Genomic DNA, 15875 nt, shown 5'->3' on the forward strand with positions numbered 1-15875 from the left:
CTTGTGTTTTGCAAATTGTATCTTGGGTATTCTTTTTTTTTTTAAAGATTTATTTATTTATTATATGTAAATACACTGTAGCTGTCTTCAGATACACCAGAAGAGTGAGTCAGATCTTGTTACGGATGGTTGTGAGCCACCATGTGGTTGCTGGGATTTGAACTCTGGACCTTCGGAAGAGCAGTCGGGTGCTCTTACCCACTGAGCCATCTCACCAGCCCGTATCTTGGGTATTCTAAGATTCTATGCTAATATCCACTTATCAGTGAGTGCATATCTAGTGACTTCTTTTGTGATTGGGTTACCTCACTAAGGATGATATCCTCCAGATACATCCATTTGCCCAAGAATTTCATAAATTCATTGTTTTTAATAGCAGAGTAGTACTCCATTGTGTAAATGTACCACATTTTCTGTATCCATTCCTCTGTTGAGGGACATCTGGGTTCTTTCCAGCTTCTGGATATTATAAATAAGGCTGCTATGAACATAGTGGAGCATGTGTCCTTCTTACCTGTTGGGGCATCTTCTGGGTATATGACCAGGAGAGGTATTGCTGGATCATCCGGTAGTACTAATGTCCAATTTCCTGAGGAACCACCAGACTGACTTCCAGAGTGGTTGTACAAGCTTGCAATCCCACCAGCAATGGAGGAGTGTTCCTCTTTCTCCACATCCTCGCCAGCATCTGCTGTCACCTGAATTTTTTATCTTAGCCATTCTGACTGGTGTGAGGTAGAATCTAAGGGTTGTTGTGATTTGCATTTCCCTGATGATTAAGGAACAAAATACCCATGAAAGGAGTTACAGAGACAAAGTTTGGAGCTAAGATGAAAGGATGGACTATCCAGAGACTACCCCACCCAGGGATCCATCCCATAATCAGCCACCAAACGCAGACACTATTGTATATGCCAGCAAGAGTTTGCTGAAGGGACCCTGATATAGCTGTTTCATATGAGGCTATGCCAGTGCCTGGCAAATACAGAAGTGGATGCTCACAGTCATCTATAGGATGGAACACAGGGCCCCTAATGGAGAAGCTAGAGAAAGTACCCAAGGAGCTGAAGGGGTCACAACACTTTAAGAGGAACAACAATATGAACTAACCAGAACCCCCAGAGCTCGAGTCTCTAGCTGCATGTATAGCAGAAGATGGCCTAATCAGCCATCATTGGGAAGAGAGGTCCCTTGGTACTGCAAACTTTATATGCCCCAATACAGGGGAACACCAGGGCCAAGAAGTGGGAGTGGGTAGGAAGGGAAGCAGGGTGAGGGGAGGGTATAGGGAACTTTTGGGATAGCATTTGAAATGTAAATTAATATCTAATAAAAAAATAAACAAAAAAAAATCTCAACTCAGGCCAGGCGGTGGTGGTACACGCCTTTAATCCCAGAACTTGGGAGGCAGAGGCAGGTGGATTTCTGAGTTCGAGGCCAGCCTGGTCTACAAAGTGAGTTCCAGGACAGCCAGGACTACACAGAGAAACCCTGTTTCGAAAAACAAAACAAAACAAAAAACAAAAACAAACAAACAAAAATCTCAACTCAACTCTGTCCCTTAGTCAGAACCCCTGGGACTGTTGAGACTTTCCCATGCCATAGCTCAGATCTGAACCGTAACTTTTGTCAAAGCATTGCTCTGAGGACTGGCAGATTGGCAAGATGGTTCAGTGGGTAAGGCCTGCCGACCTGATTTTGATGCCTGGGACCCATATAGTAAAGTGAGAGAGCTATTCCTCTAAGTTGTTCTCTGATTGCCACATGTGTGCCATGGTACATGCAGGCGTATATACATGTGTGTGCACACATGTGTGTGTGACATATATACACTAATAATTGTAACAAAATGAATAAAATAAACTGCTGCAAGAAGCTCCTGTCCCTAGAGTCTTCTCAGTTTGTTTCCTCCAATCAGCAGAGCCATTTTCCTTAGGGGCCACTCTTGTCATTTTTAAGGGAGCCCTACTTTCTGCAAGCCAGTTATAAGACTTTCTCAAATATTTACATATATGAAGCCCATATTGGCCATACAGCATCCCCCTCCTCATTCCAGCCAGAGGAACTCTCAAATTCATATGTATTTTTGAGGCATGAAGTTTTTCCCAAATGGTCTCTCCAAAGCCCGGGAGCAAGGTCAGGGTCATACTTTCCTTCAGAGGTTCCAGGCAGAGGTCAGACTTCCCGCGGGTTTTCTTGCCCACATCGGTCGTTATTTCCTTAGTGTGCATGATGACGGGACACAACCTGCCTTAGCTAAAAACACTCCAGAGGTGGAGAGAGATGCTGGGCCATAAACTAACATCCCCCGGGGAGAGAGAGAAACCTGCCCCACTGCTCAATAATGCAAGCCAAAGCCCCTAAGTACATTTCCACGGGGAGAGAGAGGAGGGCTATTTGAAAGAGGATGAGGCAGGTGTGCCGAATTCATTAGCCATTCTGAGCTCCAGAAGGGGGTGGGGGCAACCCCCACCATCTCTACTGGGAACCCTGTTTCCCCTTTTAAATCAGAAAAGAAAAGGAAGAAGAAGAAGAAGGAGAAGGAGAGGGAGAGGGAAAGGGAGGAGAGGAAGAGGAAGAGAAGGAAGAGGAAGGGGAGGAAGAAGAAGAGGAGGAGGAGGAGGAGGAGGAGGAGGAAAAACGAACGCCAACATGTCCCCAAATAGAGAATGTTTTCTTTTGTAGCTGGAAGCAAACCTCACTGATGGCTTTAGCAGCTGCTTGCCAACATGGCCGGAGCAGGCACAGCTCAAACGGTTTTCTTCTCTGGAGCACAACCCATGCACAGACATACAGTATACTAGGCTGCATTATAAACCCAGGAATAAAAGAACAAATAAACAAGTTTCAGCTTTTTCTAGGCTTCTGGGTCCAACACCAGCTAAATTCCAGTCTGAAGCAGAGAAATTTGGATTCCAAGAAGGCAGGTCTCCCGGGAGTTCAAGTCAAAAACCTCCCTCTGGTAGGAAAAGAAGATGTCATTGTAGATTAACTGGCTGAGGCTGACCAGGCCTGGGCTGCTGGGCCCAGTCTAACCGAAGCTCCCTGGGTCTTGGCTGCGTAGACCCAGAGGACCGGTGGTGGGCTGGGGTAAGGCCTGCCATTGATCTTTGACCCCAGTAAATCATTTAATATGCCATGTGCCTTTGTCCACATGTTCAGTCTGCTGTGATTCGGATAGGGATTCCAGCAAGCCTGAGGGTGCCACCCATCAGGGCTAAACCCCTCCCTTCGGAGCCTCTAGGAAGACCCTTGTGGACTGTTGCTTTGCTGAGAGCTGAAGGGCGCGCGTGGAAATACCTGCAGGTGGTGAGAGCGGCCTTGCCTTGACTGAGGCACAGGAGGGCACGGATGCATTTGTTTTCAGTCACCAAAACTGTCATCAAACTTGGAAGATAGTTTTCCCTGTGTAGGAGTATCCAACCTTCGGACATCATTGTTATTTGTGAATCTTGTGGACTACATTTATAACTATCCTGGGAGGCGTGTAGCCTGTAAGGCCCTGCAGCGGAATGGACACACCAGGTAGACAGAAGAAGGCTGTTGAACAGAGCAGAAGGTATCCATGCTCAAGCCAAAGCAAGAGCAAATGCACACATACATAAGTGGATACGTTTCCTGCTGACCCAGAAAGAGGCATAGGGTGACAGAGGACTGCAGGGACTCCTTCCAGACCTGAGGACACATGCCAGGCCTCCTTCAAAGTTCTCATGAGGTCCCCGTGAGACGCCAGGATAAACAGTTATTCAAGTGTGACACGTCACTGCGAAGACACGCATGACCCTGACAGATAAAAGTTGGTGTCTCTTTAGTGATTATAGCCAGACACTGACACCACCGTCAATGGGACAGGGCTGCCATCTTCAAGTCCTCCTCCTTCAGAAAGGCAGGGGACAGAACACCACCGTCTCCATGCCGGTGTGATGATGACTAGTGCAAAAAACCGAAAGGGAGCCTGGGAAGAGAGAAGAGCAGGGGCACAGGTGCCCCGGACAGAAGAGGAGGGCAGGTTTCCTGAGTGGTAGCCAGATCTAAATCTATTGCTTTCACTCTCTGACAAGTACGCACCACCCGCCTCTTACCACTCTGTTCTTGAGCTGGCAAGCAGACACAGCCAGTGACGTCAGCTCCTCCTAAAAGCAGGCTCTGGGATGATGAGATGTGGTGCTTCAGGATCTGGGAGACCAGCAGGGAAACATGCCAGAGAGAGGACGCAGAGCTAGATGAGGCTGTGCATACCTTCCATTCCGGTGCTCAGGGGCCAGAGACACACAGATCTCTGTGGACGTTAGGGTTTGAACTCAGGGCCTCAGGCTTGATGGCAAACACCTTTACCCACTGGATTATCTCACTAGGCCTTTATACCTGACAGGTTTAAGGTTAGAAGCTCAGGCTATGGCGCCTGACTTTAAACCCCAGCCCACTTGCTAACCTAGAGTAAAAGATGGCCTGTCACACAAAATTTGGGATCATCCATCCAGGATGACCGATAGGCACCCAGCGTGTCTTAAGCCCTGGCTGTTAAGCTGGCACCCAACATACCTGTAACACACTCCTAAACATCAAGGGCAGTGGTGGGGGCCCCTGACGGAGCTTCTCAACGGTTTCTAGTCAGGACCATCAGTGTCGGGCCACAGGAGGAGACAGCACTTTGTCTGGCACTGATGATGCAAAGGCGACACCAAGACCTTTACATGTGACCCACCCTGTTTATTTAGTCCTAAGTATCTCCTAAAAAGCCAAAATAGACATGTCTGAATTAGAGTTTCCACTGCTGTGAAGAGGCACCATGACCAAGACAAGTCTTATAAAGGACATTTAATTGGGGCTGGCTTACAGGTTCAGAGGTTCAGTCCATTATCACCAAGGCAGGAAACATGGCAGCATCCAGACAGACAAGGCACTGGGGGGGGGGGGGGGGCTGAGATCTACATCTTGTTCTGAATGCTGCCAGAAGATTGTCTTCCAGGCAGCTAGGAGGGGGGATCTCAAAGCCCACCTCACAGTGACACAACCCCTCCAACAAGGCCACACTTCCTAATAGTGCCACTCCCTGGGCCAAGCACAGTCAGATAAGTCTATGGAGGACAAACCTATTCAAACCTCTACAAGACCAGCCAATACTCAGCTAAAAACAAAATGAAGAAGGGGCAGAGAGGAGGCTCAGCTGGTAAGAGTGCCTGCTAGGCAAGCGTGAAGACCTGAATTTGAGTCCCCAGCACCTAAGCAAAGAGCCAAGCTGGGCCAAGTCGGTACGCGCGATTCTGATGCTTCAGAAGGTGGAAACGGCAGGGTCTCTGGGGCCTGGATCCAGGTTAATGAGTCCCAGGAACTAAGACAGCTCAGTAGTGGGACATCTGGTGTCCTCCTCAGGTCTTGCCACTCACCCGCACTCCACACCCACCCACAGACAGACAGACAGCACAAAGTAAAGCAAACAGGAATACTCAAGAAAGTCTACAGATTTGGATCAAAGAATAAATTACCTCCAGGGCGGGGGTGGCACACACCTTTAATCCCAACACTCAGGAGGCAGAGGCAGGAAGATCTTTGTGAGTTGGAAGCCAGCCTGGTCTACCCAGTGAGTTTCAGGACAGCCACTCAGAGAAATCCTATCTCAAAAAAACCAAAGCAAGGGGGCTGGAGAGATGGCTCAGCGGTTGGTTAAGAGTACTGACTGTTCTTCCAGAGGTCCTGAGTTCAATTCCCAGCAACCACATGGTGGCTCACGGGGATCTGATACACTGTAAGTGTACTTACAAAAACAAACAAATAAATCTTAAAAAACAAAACAAAACAAAAAACAGGACAAACATTCAGAAAGACTCAATCAGCTGCTGACATCCTATAGGAACTGACAGGGAGAAGCCAGTGAGGAAACTGAGCTGGAGCAGGAAAGGGAGAGAGGGGAGGGGAGGGGAGGGGAGGGGAGGAGCGCAGAGAGACCCCCATCTGTTGCTTAGCAACAGATCCCTGTTTCCTGAAACATTGCGTGATTCACAGTAGCGCCCCCTAAAGGTCAATGGATGAAGAAGATCTCACCTAGAAGATGACAGGCTCAGGTTCAGAGTCTGAGAAACTTAGCCTCATTCCAGAGCCACCAGTTGGCTTTGGCCCATCATCCCAGACTTCCAGAAACAACCACTCTCTCCTTTGGTCTTGATCTGTCTCAAGTATTTCTGTCATTATTTTTCCTTTGGAGACAAAAATCTTGACAAATAACACTGACTGGCCTCTACTGCACAATCCTCCTGCCTCAGCCTCTTGATATTGGGACCAAAGGTGTATACACCATGCCCAAACTACTTAACCTTCCCAAACCCTAACATTTCTCCATCTTGACTTCTTTTTCTTAGATTTGCTTTTATTTTTTATTCATGAGTGCGTGTATATATGCACATGTGTGTGTATATGTATGCACATGTGTGCACATGCGCCTTCAGAAACCAAAAGATGTCAGCTCCCTTGGAGTGGGAGCTACCTGACATGGGTAAGGGAACTGAAGTCCAGTCCTCTGGAAGAACAGTGAGTGCTTTTAACTGCTTAGCCCTCTCTCCATCCCCAAGGTTTGACTTGCTTATATGTAAAATGGGAAAAAATTCATAACAGAATCCATACCTCACAAAGGCTTTGGGGTTAAGTCAAGTAATAAAATAAATAAATCTTTTTTTGTTTTTGGTTTTAGCCCTGGCTGTCCTAAAACTAGCACTATAGACCAGGCTGGCCTAGAACTCAGAGATGTACCTGCCTCAGCCTCCTAAGTGCTGGGACTAAAGGCACACACCACTGCCACTGCCACTGCCACCTCCACCACCACCCAATTGCATGGAAATTTGGAAAGTATTTGACACTAAGAAATTTTTTAAAAGCTGGTGAACTCTTTGCACCAGGAAAGATAAAGCCAAGCGTAATGATCTGTCACCCCAGCCAGATGGGTAAAAGCGCTACATAATGCCCTTCCCCCCACTAGGGTAGAGACAGGCAGGTTTCTGTGACTATCTGGTGGCATATGCCTGCCGTCCCATCTACTTTGAAGGCTGAGGTGGAGGGCAGCTCGAACCCAGGAATTTAGGGTCAGCCTGGGCAACATAGTGAAACTCTTTTTTTTAAGGTTAACTAATTAATCAATTCACTATCAGTTACATCAGCCTTGGTCACAGCCTCTTGTGGAAGAAAGGTGTTGGCTGGTAAGAGGGTGACCCAAGGGACCTCTCAGCATCCCCGCGGAGCTTTCCCCTCCCCAAACCCAATGGCTCAGGCTCCAAGCGGCTTCGGCCCAGGCCGTGCCGCCCGGCTGTCGTCGGCTGTCGGCTTCCAGTTTTCTTCCCATCCCTCCCTCCACACTTCAAACCCTGGGAAAGAAATGAGGAGCAGCGCACAGACCAACAAGGCTTTTCCCGTCATTGTGTTTTCCAGCTAGACCTGAACAGACGATCGGCCCTCTCACCCCGCCCTGCTCCCTTTTTTCTCTCCAGTCCTCTTTGTGGTTTTGTTGTGTGTCTCCCCCACCCCCCACCCCCACCCCACTTCAGTGTCTTCAAGCTCAGGGAAAGGCAGTCACTGGCCAGCAGCATGAAGACAGGAGAAATTGCTGTTCTCCACTTCGAAGCCAATATGACGGCAGCAAGCCCCTGGCACGGCTGTTGTGGACGTTGGCCCCGGGAAGGGCTGAGCAGCCCACGCTCCTTCTCAGAGTCTCCAAGAAACTTCTCTGACCATCAGCACCTCAACACAGGCTGCTCTGGGACAAGTTGTGCAGAAACGTCACCCTCTGACTTTCTCTGGCCAGGAAACTTCTGGAGTCCCCTTGGTCCCCAGGCCAGGGGCTCTCAATCCAAATTTGAGCAAACCCGCCCAGTGAGGCTAGAAGTCAGTGAGGGTGCCGGAGGAATTCACCTTCTCTTGCTTCAAAGCAGCCTAGTGGAATTTTTTTTCCCCCGACCGACTGGCAGGGCTTTCATGGCTACAAACTTCCCTGTCCCCAGGCACTCACTGAAGAAAAGTTTCCTGGTGAGGTTGGCATGTGCGGAGATTTGAGGTGCAGAAGTGAGACAAGTTTAACAAGTAGTTAAATTGAGCCATGAATCAGATTCGTCTAAACAAGTCCTCCCCCACTGCATGCCTGGCAAGTCGGCCTCCTCCCTCCTCTCCACACCAAACAGAGATTCAAAAATAACTTGTATTTATCAAGTGCCCAGTGAATACCAGGAACTGAACCCTGACTCTCCGTTACTTACACAGGGTAATTTTTATCTTCTTAACTATGCGAGGTAGAAATTGTTTTTCTCTCTGAGGCACAGACGAGAAGAGCAATTTTCCCAAAGTCACCCAGTTAATAGGTGGCTGAACATGACTTCTAATGTTACCCTCAACACAGTAACACAGATGAATATCAGAATTGTCACACAGAGTCAAAGGAACTAGGCAGAGACAGCGAGAGGCCACCACACTCCATCTTATATATGTGAAATTATAGACAGTGCCAATTAATCTCCGTGATTAGCTGGGGATGGAGTGAGGAAGGGAGATTTACAAAGAAACGTGCAAACTAATGAAATTGAATACTCAGAGTTGGGGCTGGAGAAATGGCTCAGTGGTGAAGAGCACTGGCTGCTCTTCTGGAGGTCCTGAGTTCAAATCCCAGCAACCATATGGTGGCTCACAACCATGTATAATAGGATCTGATGCCCTCTTCTGTCATTCAGGCATACATGCAGAGCACTCATATACATAAAGTACATTGAAAACATAAAAAAATGAATACTCAAAATTGTGTACAAGGTAGTGTGCACTTCAAATAAATATTAATAAAAGTGAGAACAAAGAATGTTAAAATTGCTGCCCCTGCATGCCTCATCAGGTAAAGAGAGACGCTGTCACTGAGCCTGACAACCTGACATAGACCCAGGAAACCTGTATGGTAGAAACAGAGATCAAATTCTCAATGAAGTGTCATGTGGTATCAGAGAGGGGGCAACACACACACACAGACACACAGAGACATGTACCATGGCACAGGCATTACTCCAGAAACACACACACACACACTATGTGACTGAAAAACAAAATCCCAGCAGGGTATGGCACACGGGCCTTGAGTCCCACACTTGGGTTGGCAGGGTATGGCACACACGCCTTGAGTCTCAGCACTTGGGATGCAGAGGCAAGTGTCTCCTTGTGAGTTCGAGTGCAACCTGGTCTACAAGGCAAGTTCCAGAGTAGCCAAGGATGCATAAATAGTCATTGTTTCAAAAAAAATTAAAGAAATAATAATAAATGAAAAGAAAGCCCTCAATTTGGGGCTGGCACAACGGCTCATCACATAAGTGTACTTGTTAACCGGATGACTTGATTTTGATCCTCCAAACTCACAAGGTGGAAAAAGAGAACCAACTCCCATACTTGTCCTCCGACCTCCACATTCACAACCGTGACACACACAAAACAAAATAAACAAGTAAATAAATGCTGGGAAAAAAGAAAGAAAGAAAAATAACAAAATTCTTAAAGAACGCTAGAATTCCCACCCCCTAGCAATTTCCACGAAGGAAGGCATTTCCTCTGCTCTGTTGGTACCTTGGGTCCACGGGGCCTCAGGCTCAGACTCTCAGGCTCTTGACTCTGGTCCTGGGGAAGAGCTGGCCGTACTGGCTCTTCTCACTGGAAACACCATCAGTCAGCCTGTGGTTCTAGACATTCTTTTGTTCCACTCCCAGGCTTGCCACAGTGCCGGTGTGATGTGAGTGATGATTTACAGCAGTAGTTCTCAGCAGGTTTTTGTGGGGTGCTGAGGATTAAACCCAGGACCTCACAAATGCTAAACATGTGTTCAACCCCTGGGCTCCCCCCAACCCCCAACCCCCAACCCCCAGTGCTCAGCTCTTAGGCCTGGGGCTCTTTTCAGACTTTTGAAAGGTCTGTTGGTATGGGCAATATCCATTAATAGTCACAAAATCAGGGATGAAAACTAGGAACTTTTAAAGACATTTATTGTTTTCAAAACAATGCCCCCGTTACATATGACATAAATAACTTGGCTGATTTTTCTTGTTTCAAGACTGGGTCTTACTGTGTTCTAGACTGGCCTGGAATTTGCTGTGTAGCTCAGGCTGGCACTGAAGTTAAAATCTTCCTGCCTAAGCCTCCTAAGAGCTGTGATCACAGGCATGTCCCAGCATACCTGGCTAAATAACAGTTTTTATTAAGCATAAATTCTCCCCCCCCCACCCCCCACAAATGAGAATAGAATTAGTGTAAAAAATTTGCACTTGTATAATTTTTGATTTTTCTTTTTTTTCTTTTTTGGTTTTTCAAGACAGGGTTTCTCTGTATAGCCCTGGCTATCCTGGAACTCACTTTGTAGACCAGACTGGCCTCGAACTCAGAAATCCGCCTGCCTCTGCCTCCCGAGTGCTGGGATTAAAGGCATGAGCCACCACGCCCGGCTTAATTTTTTATTTCTTAAACATGTTTCTCATATTTGACACACTACTGAGTCTGTCCCAATATCACATAGTCTATAGATTTTGAAAAACTCCACTGTATACTTTTGGGAGAACAAATGAGAGTACACAGGCAGATAAAGTCTGAGTTTTCTTTAGTAGGTATTTCCTGTAGACTAGGCTGGTCTGAAATTCACTCTGTAGCCCAGGCTTGCTTAGAATTCACAACAATCCCCCTGCCTCGGCCTTCCAAGAGGAAGAATTATAGGCATGTGGTACCATGTCCAACTTTTGCTAGTATTATTATGAAGGTTTTTATTTAATGTATGTTGGTGTTTTGCCTACAGGTAGGTCTGGGCACCACATTCGTATCTGTTATCTGAAGAGGCCAGAAAAAGGTGTTGGCTCCCTGTTGGGAGCCGCGCCCACATTCGCCGTTACAAGATGGCGCTGACAGCTGTGTTCTAAGTGGTAAACAAATAATCTGCGCATATGCCGAGGGTGGTTCTCTACTCCATGTGCTCTGCCTTCCCCGTGACGTCAACTCGGCCGATGGGCTGCAGCCAATCAGGGAGTGACACGTCCTAGGCGAAATATAACTCTCCTAAAAAAGGGACGGGGTTTCGTTTTCTCTCTCGCTCTTGCTTCTTGCACTCTGGCTCCTGAAGATGTAAGCAATAAAGCTTTGCCGCAGAAGATTCTGGTCTGTGGTGTTCTTCCTGGCCGGGCGTGAGAACGCGTCTAATAACAATTGGTGCCGAATTCCGGGACGAGAAAAAACTCGGGACTGGCGCAAGGAAGATCCCTCATTCCAGAACCAGAACTGCGGGTCGCGGTAATAAAGGTTCCCGTAAAGCAGACTGTTAAGAAGGATTCAACTGTATGAATTCAGAACTTTTCAGCTGGGGAACGAGAGTACCAGTGAGTACAGCTTTACGAGGTTAGTCTGATCTTGAACTTTCTAAGGAAATTCAAGACAGTCTATCAGAAGTAAAGTGGAATATGTTTGGCCTTGAATTTTTTCTGATGTTAGGAGCCCTTTTGTTCCTTTTCACATGTTATCAAGTGGTTAAGGCAGGGCGGATTCTAGATGAAATTCAGGACAATCTATCAGAAGTAAAGCGGGGAGAGAGAGTAGGAGCAAAGAGAAAATATGGTACACAAAATAAGTATACAGGCCTTTCCAAGGGTCTTGAACCCGAGGAAAAGTTTAGGTCAGGTAAGAATACCTGGGGAGAGATTAGAAGGAAGGAAAAGAAAAAAGAAAAGAAAAAAGATCGATTAGCGGAGGTCTCTAGGAGATACTCGTCACTAGATGAGCTCAGGAAGCCAGCTCTTAGTAGCTCTGAAGCAGATGAAGAATTCTCCTCTGAAGAAACAGACTGGGAGGAAGAAGCAGCTCATTATGAGAAAAAAGGGTACCAGCCAGGTAAAGTGCTAGCTAATCAGTTAAGGAAGCCAAAAGCGGCTGGCGAAGGCCAGTTTGCTGATTGGCCTCAGGGCAGTCGGCTTCAAGGTCCGCCCTATGCGGAGCCCCCGCCCTGCGTAGTGCGTCAGCAATGCGCAGAGAGGCAATGCGCAGAGAGATGTGCAGAGAGGCAGTGCGCAGAGAGGCAGTGCGCAGACTCATTCATTCCCAGAGAGGAACAAAGGAAAATACAACAGGCATTTCCGGTCTTTGAAGGAGCCGAGGGTGGGCGTGTCCACGCTCCAGTAGAATACTTACAAATTAAAGAGCTTGCCGAGTCGGTCCGTAAATACGGAACCAATGCTAATTTTACCTTGGTGCAGTTAGACAGGCTCGCCGGCATGGCACTAACTCCTGCCGACTGGCAAACGGTTGTAAAAGCCGCTCTCCCTAGTATGGGCAAATATATGGAATGGAGAGCTCTTTGGCATGAAACTGCACAAGCGCAGGCCCGAGCAAACGCAGCTGCTTTGACTCCAGAGCAGAGAGATTGGACTTTTGACTTGTTAACGGGTCAGGGAGCTTATTCTGCTGATCAAACAAACTACCATTGGGGAGCTTATGCCCAGATTTCTTCCACGGCTATTAGGGCCTGGAAGGCGCTCTCCCGAGCAGGTGAAACCACTGGTCAATTAACAAAAGTTGTCCAGGGACCTCAGGAATCCTTCTCAGATTTTGTGGCCAGAATGACAGAGGCAGCAGAGCGTATTTTTGGAGAGTCAGAGCAAGCTGCGCCTCTGATAGAACAGCTAATCTATGAGCAAGCCACAAAGGAGTGCCGAGCGGCCATAGCCCCAAGAAAGAACAAAGGCTTACAAGACTGGCTCAGGGTCTGTCGAGAGCTTGGGGGACCTCTCAGCAATGCAGGTTTAGCGGCTGCCATCCTTCAATCCCAAAACCGCTCCATGGGCAGAAATAATCAGAGGACATGTTTTAACTGCGGAAAGCCTGGGCATTTTAAGAAAGATTGCAGAGCTCCAGATAAACAGGGAGGGACTCTCACTCTTTGCTCTAAGTGTGGCAAGGGTTATCATAGAGCTGACCAGTGTCGCTCTGTGAGGGATATAAAGGGCAGAGTCCTTTCCCCACCTGATAGTCAATCAGCTTATGTGCCAAAAAACGGGTCATCGGGCCCTCGGTCCCAGGGCCCTCAAAGATATGGGAACCGGTTTGTCAGGACCCAGGAAGCAGTCAGAGAGGCGACCCAGGAAGACCCACAAGGGTGGACCTGCGTGCCGCCTCCGACTTCCTATTAATGCCTCAAATGAGTATTCAGCCGGTGCCAGTGGAGCCTATACCATCCTTGCCCCCGGGAACCATGGGCCTTATTCTCGGCCGGGGTTCACTCACCTTGCAGGGCTTAGTAGTCCACCCTGGAGTTATGGATTGTCAACATTCCCCTGAAATACAGGTCCTGTGCTCAAGCCCTAAAGGCGTTTTTTCTATTAGTAAAGGAGATAGGATAGCTCAGCTGCTGCTCCTCCCTGATAATACCAGGGAAAAATCTGCAGGACCTGAGATAAAGAAAATGGGCTCCTCAGGAAATGATTCTGCCTATTTGGTTGTATCTTTAAATAATAGACCTAAGCTCCGCCTTAAGATCAACGGAAAAGAGTTTGAAGGCATCCTTGATACCGGAGCAGATAAAAGTATAATCTCTACACATTGGTGGCCCAAAGCATGGCCCACCACAGAGTCATCTCATTCATTACAGGGCCTAGGATATCAATCATGTCCCACTATAAGCTCCGTTGCCTTGACGTGGGAATCCTCTGAAGGACAGCAAGGGAAATTCATACCTTATGTGCTCCCACTCCCGGTTAACCTCTGGGGAAGGGATATTATGCAGCATTTGGGCCTTATTTTGTCCAATGAAAACGCCCCATCGGGAGGGTATTCAGCTAAAGCAAAAAATATCATGGCAAAGATGGGTTATAAAGAAGGAAAAGGGTTAGGACATCAAGAACAGGGAAGGATAGAGCCCATCTCACCTAATGGAAACCAAGACAGACAGGGTCTGGGTTTTCCTTAGCGGCCATTGGGGCAGCACGACCCATACCATGGAAAACAGGGGACCCAGTGTGGGTTCCTCAATGGCACCTATCCTCTGAAAAACTAGAAGCTGTGATTCAACTGGTAGAGGAACAATTAAAATTAGGCCATATTGAACCCTCTACCTCACCTTGGAATACTCCAATTTTTGTAATTAAGAAAAAGTCAGGAAAGTGGAGACTGCTCCATGACCTCAGAGCCATTAATGAGCAAATGAACTTATTTGGCCCAGTACAGAGGGGTCTCCCTGTACTTTCCGCCTTACCACGTGGCTGGAATTTAATTATTATAGATATTAAAGATTGTTTCTTTTCTATACCTTTGTGTCCAAGGGATAGGCCCAGATTTGCCTTTACCATCCCCTCTATTAATCACATGGAACCTGATAAGAGGTATCAATGGAAGGTCTTACCACAGGGAATGTCCAATAGTCCTACTATGTGTCAACTTTATGTACAAGAAGCTCTTTTGCCAGTGAGGGAACAATTCCCCTCTTTAATTTTGCTCCTTTACATGGATGACATCCTCCTGTGCCATAAAGACCTTACCATGCTACAAAAGGCATATCCTTTTCTACTTAAAACTTTAAGTCAGTGGGGTTTACAGATAGCCACAGAAAAGGTCCAAATTTCTGATACAGGACAATTCTTGGGCTCTGTGGTGTCCCCAGATAAGATTGTGCCCCAAAAGGTAGAGATAAGAAGAGATCACCTCCATACCTTAAATGATTTTCAAAAGCTGTTGGGAGATATTAATTGGCTCAGACCTTTTTTAAAGATTCCTTCCGCTGAGTTAAGGCCTTTGTTTAGTATTTTAGAAGGAGATCCTCATATCTCCTCCCCTAGGACTCTTACTCTAGCTGCTAACCAGGCCTTACAAAAAGTGGAAAAGGCCTTACAGAATGCACAATTACAACGTATTGAGGATTCGCAGCCTTTCAGTTTGTGTGTCTTTAAGACAGCACAATTGCCAACTGCAGTTTTGTGGCAGAATGGGCCATTGTTATGGATCCATCCAAACGTATCCCCAGCTAAAATAATAGATTGGTATCCTGATGCAATTGCACAGCTTGCCCTTAAAGGTCTAAAAGCAGCAATCACCCACTTTGGGCAAAGTCCATATCTTTTAATTGTACCTTATACCGCTGCACAGGTTCAAACCTTGGCAGCCACATCTAATGATTGGGCAGTTTTAGTTACCTCCTTTTCAGGAAAAATAGATAACCATTATCCAAAACATCCAATCTTACAGTTTGCCCAAAATCAATCTGTTGTGTTTCCACAAATAACAGTAAGAAACCCACTTAAAAATGGGATTGTGGTATATACTGATGGATCAAAAACTGGCATAGGTGCCTATGTGGCTAATGGTAAAGTGGTATCCAAACAATATAATGAAAATTCACCTCAAGTGGTAGAATGTTTAGTGGTTTTAGAAGTTTTAAAAACCTTTTTAGAACCCCTTAATATTGTGTCAGATTCCTGTTATGTGGTTAATGCAGTAAATCTTTTAGAAGTGGCTGGAGTGATTAAGCCTTCCAGTAGAGTTGCCAATATTTTTCAGCAGATACAATTAGTTTTGTTATCTAGAAGATTTCCTGTTTATATTACTCATGTTAGAGCCCATTCAGGCCTACCTGGCCCCATGGCTCTGGGAAATGATTTGGCAGATAAGGCCACTAAAGTGGTGGCTGCTGCCCTATCATCCCCGGTAGAGGCTGCAAGAAATTTTCATAACAATTTTCATGTGACGGCTGAAACATTACGCAGTCGTTTCTCCTTGACAAGAAAAGAAGCCCGTGACATTGTTACTCAATGTCAAAGCTGCTGTGAGTTCTTGCCAGTTCCTCATGTGGGAATTAACCCACGCGGTATTCGACCTCTACAGGTCTGGCAAATGGATGTTACACATGT

The 15875-nt window shown here is 46.8% G+C and overlaps 1 annotated feature.

The window, feature by feature from the left end:
- Positions 1654 to 3626: an enhancer, noted in NCBI's record as "CR4 enhancer". NCBI's record gives its function as "enhancer in the apical ectodermal ridge (AER)" and the evidence as "EXISTENCE:transgenic organism evidence [ECO:0001131][PMID:16397882]".

The sequence above is a fragment of the Mus musculus genome, chromosome 19 (genome assembly GCF_000001635.26).
Source record: "Mus musculus strain C57BL/6J chromosome 19, GRCm38.p6 C57BL/6J".
Classification (NCBI taxonomy): Eukaryota; Metazoa; Chordata; class Mammalia; order Rodentia; family Muridae; genus Mus; species Mus musculus.